This window comes from Rhinopithecus bieti, unplaced genomic scaffold, assembly GCF_001698545.2.
Source record: "Rhinopithecus bieti isolate Rb0 unplaced genomic scaffold, ASM169854v2 scaffold_20150, whole genome shotgun sequence".
Taxonomy (NCBI): Eukaryota; Metazoa; Chordata; class Mammalia; order Primates; family Cercopithecidae; genus Rhinopithecus; species Rhinopithecus bieti.
In genome coordinates this window covers 124,940-136,265 of record NW_016810565.1, presented here as the reverse complement: position 1 = coordinate 136,265, position 11,326 = coordinate 124,940, and the positions used below count along the sequence as shown (strand labels likewise).

Genomic DNA, 11,326 nt, shown 5'->3' with positions numbered 1-11,326 from the left:
ATTTACTCTGTATCCCCAAAAAGCAGCAGTTTGTAGCTATGACTCAGCCTTAGTTTTTCTTTCATGTGTGTATGTGTGTGTGCGTGTGTGTGTCTGTGTGTCTGTGTGTGTGTGTTTTAGACAGGATCTCATTTTTTTGTCTAGGCTTCTTTTTCTTTCTTTCCTTTTCTTTTTTTTTTTTGGTAGAGACAGGGTCTTATTTTGTTGCCCTGTCTGGTTTCCAACTCCTGGCTTCAAGCAATCCTCCTGCCTCAGCCTCCCAAAATGCTGGGATTACATGGCACCAGTCCTCAGTTTTCCTTACTTAGCAAATAGTAGCTTGTTTCATTATTAGGCACTAACTAGATTCAAGGCACTCAGCTTATACGTAAGGGGTTCAACACTCACAAAAACCCCAGAAGGAGAAAATATTAGAGAAGTTAACTAAGAAACATAGCTAATGACTGTGGAATCACACCCCAGAACCCAAATCTCCTTTTGCATGTTTTAGTTCATTTATTTGACAAATATTTACTCAGTGTCCACTATCTTTTATTTCAATGCCTAAGTCATTCTATCAAATAATCAGCTTCTCTGTGGATGTTTTTTTCTTCCTTTTTTTTTTTTTATGTGTACACTTTTCTTAGTGTATTTTATTTATTTATTTAATTTATTTTTTTATATTTTTTTGAAATGGGATTTCATTCTGTCACCCAGGTTGGAGTGCAGTGGTGCAATCTCAGCTCACTACAATGTCCGCTTCTCAGGCTCAAACGATCCTCCCGTCTCAGCCTCCCGAGTAGCTGGGGCCACAGGTGTGCAACACCATGCTCAGCTAACTTTTTATTTTTTATTTTCAGTAGAGATAAGGTTTTTACAATGTTGCCCAGGCTAGTCTGGAACTCCTGAGCTCAGAAGATCCACCACCCTTGATCTCCCGAAGTGCTGGGATTATGGGGTGAGCCACTACACCCAGCTGGATATTTATTTTTGAGACAGGGTCTGGCTCTGTGTCTCAGCCTGAAGTGCAGTGGAGCCATCTCAGTTCATTGCAACCTCCACCTCTGAGGGCTTAAGCCTTAGCCTCCCAAGTAGTTGGGACTACAGGAGTACACCACTATGCCTGGTCAATTTTTACTTTTTAATTTTTAGTAGAGACAAAGTTTCACCATGGTGTTCAGGCTGGTCTCAGACTCCTGGGCTTAAGTGATCCTCCTTCCTCGACTTCCCAAGGTGCAGGGGTTACAGGCGTGAGCCACTGCACCCAGTTGAAACTTTGTAAAGCTCTAGAAACTTTTAGTATGTATAAAAATAAAATTAGACTAACTTTGATTGAAGGGATAGGGAGGTGGGAATAGCTCTATCAGCCCTAAGGAGGATCCCTGAAACCCCTAACAACACACAGTCAGCACTTATTGAGCACATACTATATGCTAGGTCATGTGCCAGTGCTTGACATGAATTATTTTCTTCATTGCTGCATCCTTAATTTTGGCACAGTGCTTTGTACACAGGAGGTACTAAATTATGTTGAATATTGAATTACATCCTTGACTCTTTCTAGGGTTCCATACTAGTTTTTTTTTTTTTGAGATGGAGTCTTGCTCTGTCGCCCGGGCTGGAGTGCAGTGGCCGGATCTCAGCTCACTGCAAGCTCCGCCTCTCGGATTTATGCCATTCTCCTGCCTCAGCCTCCGGAGTAGCTGGGACTACAGGCGCCCGCCACCTCGCCCGGCTATTTTTTTGTATTTTAGTAGAGACGGGGTTTCACCGTGTTAGCCAGGATGGTCTCGATCTCCTGACCTCGTGATCCGCCCGTCTCGGCCTCCCAAAGTGCTGGGATTACAGGCTTGAGCCACCGCGCCCGGCCTCCATACTAGTTTTTTTAGGACTGCCTTAACAATGACACCAAGTCATTAGATTTCAGGACCACCCTAATCTAGTATGATCTCATTTGAACTAATTACATCTGCAAAGGCCCTATTTCCAAATAAAGTCATATTCTGAAGTTTGGGGTAGACATGTAGTTTTGGGGAACATTATCCATCCCACTACAGTCTACCCTGTGGCTCCCCCAAAATTCTTGTCTACTCCTCATGCAAAATATATTAATCCCATCCCAATATTCTGTTTTTTGTTTTTTTTAAATGGGAGTCTTGCTCTGTTGTCCAGGCTGGAGTGCAGTGGCACGATCTTGGTTCACTACAACCTCTGCCTCCCAGCTTCAAGCAATTCTCCTGCCTCAGCTTCCTGAGTAGCTGGGATTACAGGCACATGCCACCATACCAGGCTACTTTTTTATATTTTTTGTTAGGGACAGAGTTTCACCATGTTGGCCAGGCTGGTTTCCAACTCCTGACCTCAAGTGATCTGCCCCTCTTGACCTCCCACGGTGCTGGGATTATAGGCGTGAGCCTCGGTGCCTGGCCCCATCCCAACATTCCTAAGGTTTAACCCATTCCAGCATTAGCTCTAAATCTAAATCTCATCTATTACAAATATAAACTCTAAAAGTTCCAAATCTCATCATTTAAATCAGGTATGGGTGAAACTCTAGGTGTGATATATTCTGGGGCAAAATTCCTCTCACATTGTGGACCTTTGAAACTAGAAATCAAATGATCTGTTTCCAAAATACAGTGGTAGAGCAGACATTGGATGGACATTCCCCTTGCAAAAGGGAGAAAAGGAGGGTTGGGCACCGTAGCTCATGCCTATAATCTTAGCCCTTTGGGAGGCTGAGGTGGGAGAATCCCTTGAGGCCAAGAGTTTGAGACCAGCCTGGGCAACATAGTGAGACCCCATCTCTACAAAAAAAATTTAAAAAACATTTTTGAAAGAGAGAGAAAATGGAAGGAAAACAGGGGGGTCATTAGTCTAAAGAAAGCTTGCAGAACAGCAGGGGAAGTTTCATTAGGTTTCAAGGCCTGAGAAAAATCCCTTGTGGTTCGATGCTCTTTCCTCTGGATCCAGGGCAATGGGCTCCATCCTAAGAGTCATTCTTTCTTTTTCTTGAAGGATAATCCATGTTTGCTGCCAAGAACATGCATCAGCCTATTTTCTGCCTGTGGGATTTCAGAGGTCTAAGACTTGTCCTTCATTTTATCTCTGTCCTTTTCATTCCAGGCTGACAGTGTTTCTGTTGGTATAAAATTCTCAGAAACCATGTTGCTCTCCTATGTAACTCACTACTTAGGAGTGAAAGGGATCCACACCATCACTCCTCCTTGCATTTTACTATAAGCAGCAAGGAGAAACCTGGCCAAATCTCCTACATTTTGCCTGGAAATCTCAGCTAAATATACAAGTTCATTGCTTATAAGTTCTACTTGCCTTCCAACAGCAGGACAAAATTCAGCCAAGTTATCTACCACTCTATAAAAAAGTTTCTCTTTTGTTCAGTTTCTAACAACAGTTCCTCATTTCCATCTTAGACCTTGCCAGATTCACCTTTAACATTCATATTTCTATTTTGTTATGATAATACATGTATTCTCTATGACCATAGAAACTTTCTGTATAGTCTCCTCATTTCTGAAGCCTCACTAGAATTGCCCTTAATATTTGTAATTCTACCAACAGTCTCTTTGGGGCAATATAGGCTTTTTCTGTCACGTGTCTCAAAATTCTTACAGCCTCTTTGCATTACCGTGTTCCAAAGACACTTCCACATTTTTAAGTATTTGTTACAGCAGCACCCCACTTTCTACTACCAAAATTTGTATTGGTTTCCTAGGCCTGCCATAACAAATGATCTTATGGAGAAATTTGTGATCTCATAGTTCTAGAGGCTGGAAGTCCAAAATCAAGCTGTCAGCAGGGCCATGCTACCTACTGAAGGTCCTGGGGAAGAATCTTTTCTTGCCTCATTCTAGCTTTGGGTGGTTCCTGGCAATCCTTGGTGTCCTTCGGCTTGTACCTGCGTTACTCGTCTCTGCCTCCTTTCCTGTGGATGCTCTCTTCTCCTCCTCCTCTTCCTCCTTCTCCCCCTCCTCCTCCTCCTCCTTCTTCTTCTTTGTCTTTAGACATAATCTTGCTCTGTCAACCAGGGCTGGAGTCTAGTGGCACGATCTCAGCTCACTGCAACCTATGCCTCCCAGGTTCAGGTGATTCCCCTTCTTCAGCTTCCCAAGTAACTGGGATTATAGGTGTGTGACACTACACCCTGCTAATTTTTTTTTATTTTTTAAATTTTTTAGTAGAGATGGGGTTTTGCCATGTTGTCCAGGCTGGTCTTGAAATCCCAACCACAGGTGATCCACCCACCTCCCAAAGTGCTGCGATTACAGGTGTGAGCCACCATGCCCAGCCTCCTCTCGTCTTCTTATAAGGACACCAGTCATTGGATTTAGGGCCTACCCGAATCTAGTATGACCTCATCATAACTAATTACATCCGTACAGGTCACATTCTGAGGTTCTGAGTAGACACAATTTTAGGAAGACACCATTCAATCCACCACAGGTTTTAAGCAGCAGAGTTTGGAAATCAATGTGCTAAACATGGAACCTCCTGAAAGCATGCCTTCATTTTAGCTCCCCAACTTCTAGCCTAGGTCATAGAATACAACCAATGTTTGCTGGAATTTGTACACCAATGTTGATAGTAGCATTATTTTTTTATCCCTTCTTTCTCACTCTAATCTCATGACAAATTAGTAGCATTATTCATAATAGCCAAAAGGTGGAAACAATCCAAATGTCCATGGGCAGATGAATAAACAAAATGTAGTATATACATACATGGAAGATTATTTAACCTTAAAAAGAAAGGAAATTCTGACATTGTTGCAACATAGATGAACCTTGAAAACATTGTGCTAAGTGAAATAAGTCAGATACAAAAAACAAATATTGTATGATTACACTTATATGAGGTATCTAGAATAGTCAAATTCTTAGAGACAAAATTAGAATAGTGGTTACCAGGGGCTGGGGAAGGGATTACTGGGAAGTTAGTGTCTAATGGATACAGAGTTTCTGTATGGATAACAAAATTTCTGTAGATGAATAGTGGTGGTGGTTAGACAACAATGTGAATGTGTTTAATACTAGTGACTTGTATACTTAAAATGGTTAAAATAGTAATTTTTATGTTATATATATCTTACTACAATAAAATAAGTGTTTGCTGGAAGAATAACTGGGCTAATGTTCAGGGATTTCTCATCCCAGGTACCTAGCCTAGATGTCCTCAACTTTCAGTTTCTTCATAACCTCACAAAAATAACAACAGAATCCACTAATTGGTTACTTATTATATGCCAGGCACTGTGCTAAGCATTTTGCATGCATTATATTACTTAATATGCATAACGACAACTTTGTAGTAGACATTGGCATCCAACAGCAGATATCGGCATCTCCATTTTACAGATGAGAAAACTGAGGCTCAGAGAGGATAACTAACAAGGTCACCAGTTCAAGACCAAGTTCTTTATCACTTTCAGTACTTCACAAGCTTCTCTCAAACCTGTTTGTCCCATGCTCTGAAGATCTAGATAAAAGATGGCCTCAAATTAGCCAAGACATATATATATAAACACACACACACATACCTACGTATAGTGCCTTCTAATATACCTGGAAGTACTTTACTTACATTCATTCCTTTAATCCCACAATAGGCCACAATAGAGTGGGGCACTATTATTTTCTTCATTTTACAGATGAGGAAATGAGCCACAGGGAAGTTAGCTAACCTAAGGTCACAAAACTGGGTATGATCCCAAGAAAGGAGATTTAGGGATCTTTTAACCAGCTACTCTTTGTGATTTATTTATTTATTTATTTTTGAGACAAGGTCTTGCTGTTGCCCAGGCTGGAGTGCACTGCAGCTTCAACCTCCTGGGCTCAAGCGATCCTCCCACCTCATCCTCCAGAGTAGCTGGGGCTACCAGGATGGGTCACCATGCCTGGCTATTTTTTTTTTTTTTTTTTTTTTTTGTAGAGATGTGGTCTCACTATGTTGCCTAGGCTGGTCTTGAACTCCTGGCCTCAAGTGATCCTCCTGTCTCAGCTTTCCAAAATGTTGGGATTACAGTTGTGAGCCACTGTGCCTGGCCTTATGATTTCTTACAGGAAGACATCCTCTGTTTATTGCTCCCACAAAGACAAATAGGCCAACGCTTCTTCTCATCTCATTGGGACATTATTCCTGTTTCCATCCTTCTCATGGTTGAAATGTCTGTGGAATGAATGCATAAACAAGCAAAAGAGAAGCTCCCTGCCCCTTCCAGTCGAAGTTCTCAGTTCAGCCCAGAGGTACTTTGTAATCAGACAAAAGTGCTTGGGGTTCTCCAAGACAAAAGTGCTTTTTCCAGTGCCTTCCTTCGATAATTACAGTTGTTGTGCTCTTAGTTGTGTGTATTCATGAATTATGAGACTTTTTATTGACAGCTTCTATAAGCACAGGCCTATACACAGTAGACAAGATAAATGAATAATTTTTCACAAGACCCCAGGGACCCTTCTTATTTCAGCCTCTCGAGTTTTCCTGTATTATCTCAAGTCCTCCTGGGCCTGAAACCTTCTCACTCAGATTTTTCAGCTGGATCCGGCTCCCACCCCCGCATCTTTGGGCGAGAAGAGCTCTCCTGCCAGCCTCCTCACTTTTGGCTTGAGGTCGGAACCCAGTTGGGGCTGGGAGACGTCGCTGGGCCTCCCCGCCTCAGCCTCCAGTAGAGGAGAATGGGAAGCTCAGAAAGTCCAAGAGGGCCTTTGAGTGTGTCTGCTGGCATCCGCCAGCAGCCATCGCCTGCATTTTATCCAGAAGCTAGTGTCAGGCTCTGCGAGGTATCCATGTTGATAGTTATTGCACGCGCTCATCTTGGAGCTTCTGAATATTCATGAGGGAAGCAGAAAGACCAATGTTAAAGAGGAGAGAAACAGAAATGCATAAATATTAATAAAGGCAGGCCCACGTGCTCAGAGGAAGGCTATGAATGTTAACTAGGGGATGACGTCCAGCTCCCGCGCGTGCCAGTTGGGTGGGTGCCCGAGCGCGGGCGCGCCCCCGGAGCCCGGGCACGAGCGCGGGGAGGGGGTGGGGTGGAGGCGGGAGCGGAGCCGGGCGCAGCCGGAGCTGCGGGGGGAGCGCTCGCTGGCTAGCTGGCTCTCCGCTGCGCTGCGCTGCGCTCCGGCCGCTCCCGCGGCCCGTGGATGGGGGTGTCCGGCTGAGCCCCGGGATCCGCCTCCCTCCGCCAGGACCCGCACAGGTGCCGTCGCGGGGGTCGACTTTAGTTAGGACCCGACCCACTGCTGGGGGTGGGGTCTGGTGGGGGTGGTAAGGAGGCCCCGGGATTCTCTGACAGGACGGTCTGGGGTCGCCACAGCGCCCCTCACCCCGTCCCATCCTGGGATTGGAAAGGAACAACCGGAGGCCGTCGCCCTCCTGCCCAGCCCTTCAGGGAGCGCAGCTGGGACGCAGCGCCAGGCCCGGGAGATGTGGGATGATGGGCTCCTCCAGTGTCATCTCAGCATCGGCCCTCCAGCCAGGCCTGGGGTGTGTGTGTGTGTGTGTGTCTGCGTGTGTGTGCCCGCGTGTGTGCGCGCGTGTGAAGGCAGGCGGCGCGGTATGGGGGCTGGGGAAGGAGGAGAACGCCGCCCGATCGCGTTGGGGCAGTGGGTCGGTGCCTGGTCCCGGGACCGTTATCTGGTCCAGTCACCGTAAACGCCCCAACATCATCTTTGTCCCTAAGAACTTACCCCCGACCCCGCTCGTGCCCCTCCCCAGAGTGGTGAGCCTTCCCCAGTCCGCGCATTCCTGCAGTGTCAGAACCGCTGGCAGCGGCCGCAGACGCCGGGGGAGCGATTGTTTTACTACAGACGGGCGGGAGAAGGGACCGGGGCGGCGGCGCGGTGGCGGGGCGCGCTGCCGTCGGGTGGGCCCCCGGCTCTGGAGCGCGGGGAGCGGTGTTTGACGGCGTCGAGGGGGTATCACAGCCCGCTCTTCTTCCCTTTTGCCTATCCCTTCCCTCCCCGCCGCTAGGCATACCCGACTCCCATCCCTCTCCCGTGTCCGGGCTTGTTTGACCTGGAGGGCAGTGGAGTGTGTGTGCGGCCTGCGCGGGATGAGTCCGGCTTCCTCCGAGCGCCAGCCATTGTGCTGCCTGGAGGAGCCTTTCTTTACCCCACCGGACCAGGGGGAGGAGGGAGATCTGAGATGGAGGTGAATGGAGCAGCGGGAGGAGGGGGAGGGTAGCAAGCAGAACCGCGAAGGGGTTGCTGATCCATATGCAACAAAATACCCTTTCTGTCAAAATGTGCGCAAACATGCACACTGGCTGGGTTCTGCGGAGGAGCAGTGGGAAATCTGAAGGTGGATCAGTGCAGGATAGGTTTTAGGGACGGACATGGGGGACGACGAGGCACGAAATCAATTGATCTATGGAGCAAGTGATGGGAAGAAGGAGATGGAATGGGGCTTGTGCGGAGGTGCCCAGGCCCAGCGGGGTTAGCGTGGTGAAATCTCCACCGCTCCGCTCCACTCGGGTCAGCTCAGCAAAGCAGGGACTGGGCATTTGTACCGCAGCCCCGAGTTGCAGCCAGTGCATCATTATGCTGCAGGGAGACGTTTACGCGTTTCCTACTGGGTCTCTGTTAAGCCCCGTGAGTGTCTTTTCTTTTCCAAATTACACCATCTATTGGGAGCGAAAATAAATGGAATAGATTGTAGGACAATCCAACTATAGTCCTGCGCTCTGTTCTGTGGTAAAGAGAGAAAGAAAAGGCGACCCTCCCGTGGTTCCTTCTTTCTGCCATTTTCATGTATGTATTTATTTATTTTTGATCTTGGAAGTCTAAAGAGAATAAACTATCACTTGTATTAATCCTTCTTTAAGGAAAGGAGGGCTCCCAGATGAGCTATGAATGAGGACGGGGCAAGCTTGCCAGGATGGAAGATAAGGTTGTTTCAGACATTTTAACTGAAGGATGAAAGCACTCCGCGAAGAGGGGAGGGTGAAAGAAAGTGGGCTAAAGGAAGGAAGGCAGGGTCACCATCTAAGGACATGCTGCCAGCCCCAATCCACAGAGCCCTCCTGGAGGGTATAGTGGGGCCGGTCAGAACGCCTGACTCTCATCTCCTGTGCCACAGCCTGGGGTCTTTCCACAAATGCTGGGTTCAGTTTGGGTGTTGAGTGACTTTAGTTTCCCAGCACTGGCTTTCACTTTAACTTCATCTCCAGATGGTCATTCATGCAGCACTTCTTGGCTCTTGGGTAATGAGTTGACAAAAAACAATCAGTCTATATTATGGACTGTTTCAAATGAGCATATGTCTGAACCCTAGAGCTGTGATATTCATTTTGTCTTTTATAATTTTCTAGATGAATCCATTTTCTCTACAGTCTGCCTGGGCTGAGGCTAGGTGCTTTCAGCACACTCTTCCTGTTGCCAATACTCAAAACTCAGTCTTAGTCCTAGATTCTAGTTGGATTGGCCTCTTGTTGCTAGTTAATCCTATAGACTGTGTCATTTCAAATCAGAAACCCCACTGGTGTCACCACCTGGTTCTCCCCTGTCATTCCCAGAGAAAAGTACAAATTTAAAGGCAGTGTAAATACCTGCAACACTATCTGATTAGCTTTCATGTCTCTGTAAAATGGGACCCATGATCCAGGAAACTTTGAACAAATGAATTGAAAAAAAGCCTTAGTAAAAAAGGTGCTAAAACTCTTTCAGCATAGTTCTCTTGTTTGATAAGCATATTGAAGCATTGCACAGAGAATATCATGGCAGGGATAATTTTGCTTTTACCTGAAGCACTCCCACATCACATTTCTTTTTTTCTTTCTTTTCTTTTCTTTTCTTTTTTTTTTTGAGATGGAGTTTCGCTCTTGTTGTCCAGGCTGGAGTGCAATGGCGTGATCTCGGCTCACTGCAACCTCCGCCTCTTGGGCTCAAGCTGTTCTCCTGCCTCAGCCTCCCAAGTAGCTGGGATTACAGGCACCTGCCACCACGCCTGGCTATTTGTGTGTGTGTGTGTGTGTGTATGTGTTTTTAGTAGAGATGGGGTTTCACCGTGTTGGCCAGGCTGGTCTTGAACTCCTGACCTCAGGTGATTCATGCACCTCGGCCTCCCAAAGTGCTGGGATTACAGGCATGAGACCGTGCCCAACCCCCACATCACATTTCTATGTAAGTAAGCTATCCTGGTTTTCCTAGAATTATTTTTTACTTTTTTTTTTTTTTTTAAAGATAGGGTCTCACTTTGTCACCCAGGCTGGCATACAGTGGTGTGATCATAGCTCACTATAGCCTCAAACTCATGGTCTCAACCAATCCTCCTGCCTCATGCTCTCCAGTTGTTGGGATTACAAGTGTGAGCCACCGTGCCCAGCTTTGTTTTTCCTGGAATGACTGATATTTACTGGATGCTTTCTATATTCCACACATTGTAGTTAACACTTCAAAGATGATCTCATTTAGTCCAAAAAGTAATCTTCAAGGGAAGCACTGTTTTAAACTCCATTTTGTAGATGATGAAATTGAGGCACAGTGAGGCTGATAACTTGCCCAAAGTCTCCCAGTTAGGAGTGATAGGACCAGGACAGGAACCCGAAGCCTATGCTCTTAGCCATCACAGAGTACTGCCTTAATCAACACAAATTCCTGGGCTGTAAAACCTGTTTTACTCTCTACCGCATTCTGCCATCTTTTCTAATCTCACTTTTTTGTTGCTCAGGGATTCTTAATCTTTTTTGCACTATGAACTCCTTTGGTGGTATGGAGAAGTCTATGGGCTCCTTCTCGAAATAATGTTTTTAAATGCATAAAATAAAATACTTAGTCTTGTAAAGGAAACCAATTTCACTGAAATATGGTGACCTTTAAAGAGCCCGCAGGGGTCTATGTACTGAAGATGAAGAACCCCTGATGGGCAATTACTTGTGTCTGCTTTGGAGCTATGTTGTCCATTGTGGTAGCCACAGACCACATTTGGCTGTTGAGCACTTGAAATGTGGCTAGTCCAAAGCGAGATGTACTGTAAATGGAAAATATACACTGGATTCCAAAGGACTTAGTATAAAAAAGAATAAAAACCACCTCATTAGCTTTTTTTGTGGATTACATTTTGAAATGGTAACACTTTGGATATATTGGATTAAATAAACATATTATTTCAATCAATATGATTAAATTATTGATTTATTAAAATTAACTCCTAAATATGTTAACTCTGTACCAACACCTTCCTTATAACAAATGAGGAAATCAGGACCAATGATGCTTGTCACTCAGCAAGCCACTGGCAGATCTGTTGGCTCTTGAGCCTACCTTCTTTCCAAGATATGGTACTACTTGTATTTATTTTTGTATTCAAAGGTCCTATCATGTTGCCTTTG

General features: G+C 45.6%; 1 protein-coding gene and 1 long non-coding RNA gene across 4 annotated transcripts in view; one reads left to right on the top strand and one right to left on the bottom strand.

Annotated features, from left to right (window-relative positions):
• Positions 1-6,443: 6,443 nt before the first annotated feature.
• LOC108542331 (putative uncharacterized protein MGC39545) lies at positions 6,444-7,972 on the bottom strand. The gene is made up of 2 exons (XR_014485120.1): positions 7,686-7,972; positions 6,444-6,816 (listed from the first exon to the last, which is right to left on the bottom strand). It is a non-coding gene; the product is annotated as a putative uncharacterized protein MGC39545 (long non-coding RNA).
• The window catches only part of FEZ1 (fasciculation and elongation protein zeta 1), a 54,228-nt gene continuing 49,906 nt past the window's right edge, over positions 7,005-11,326 (top strand). For 2 of the 3 annotated variants that reach the window (XM_017892301.1, XM_017892299.1), the window contains exon 1: positions 7,005-7,195. The gene's annotated coding sequence lies outside the window, so the exon portion shown is untranslated. Of the gene's footprint in view, positions 7,196-7,431; positions 7,483-11,326 lie in introns of those variants that run through there. The other variant, XM_017892300.1, reaches the window with a different exon arrangement.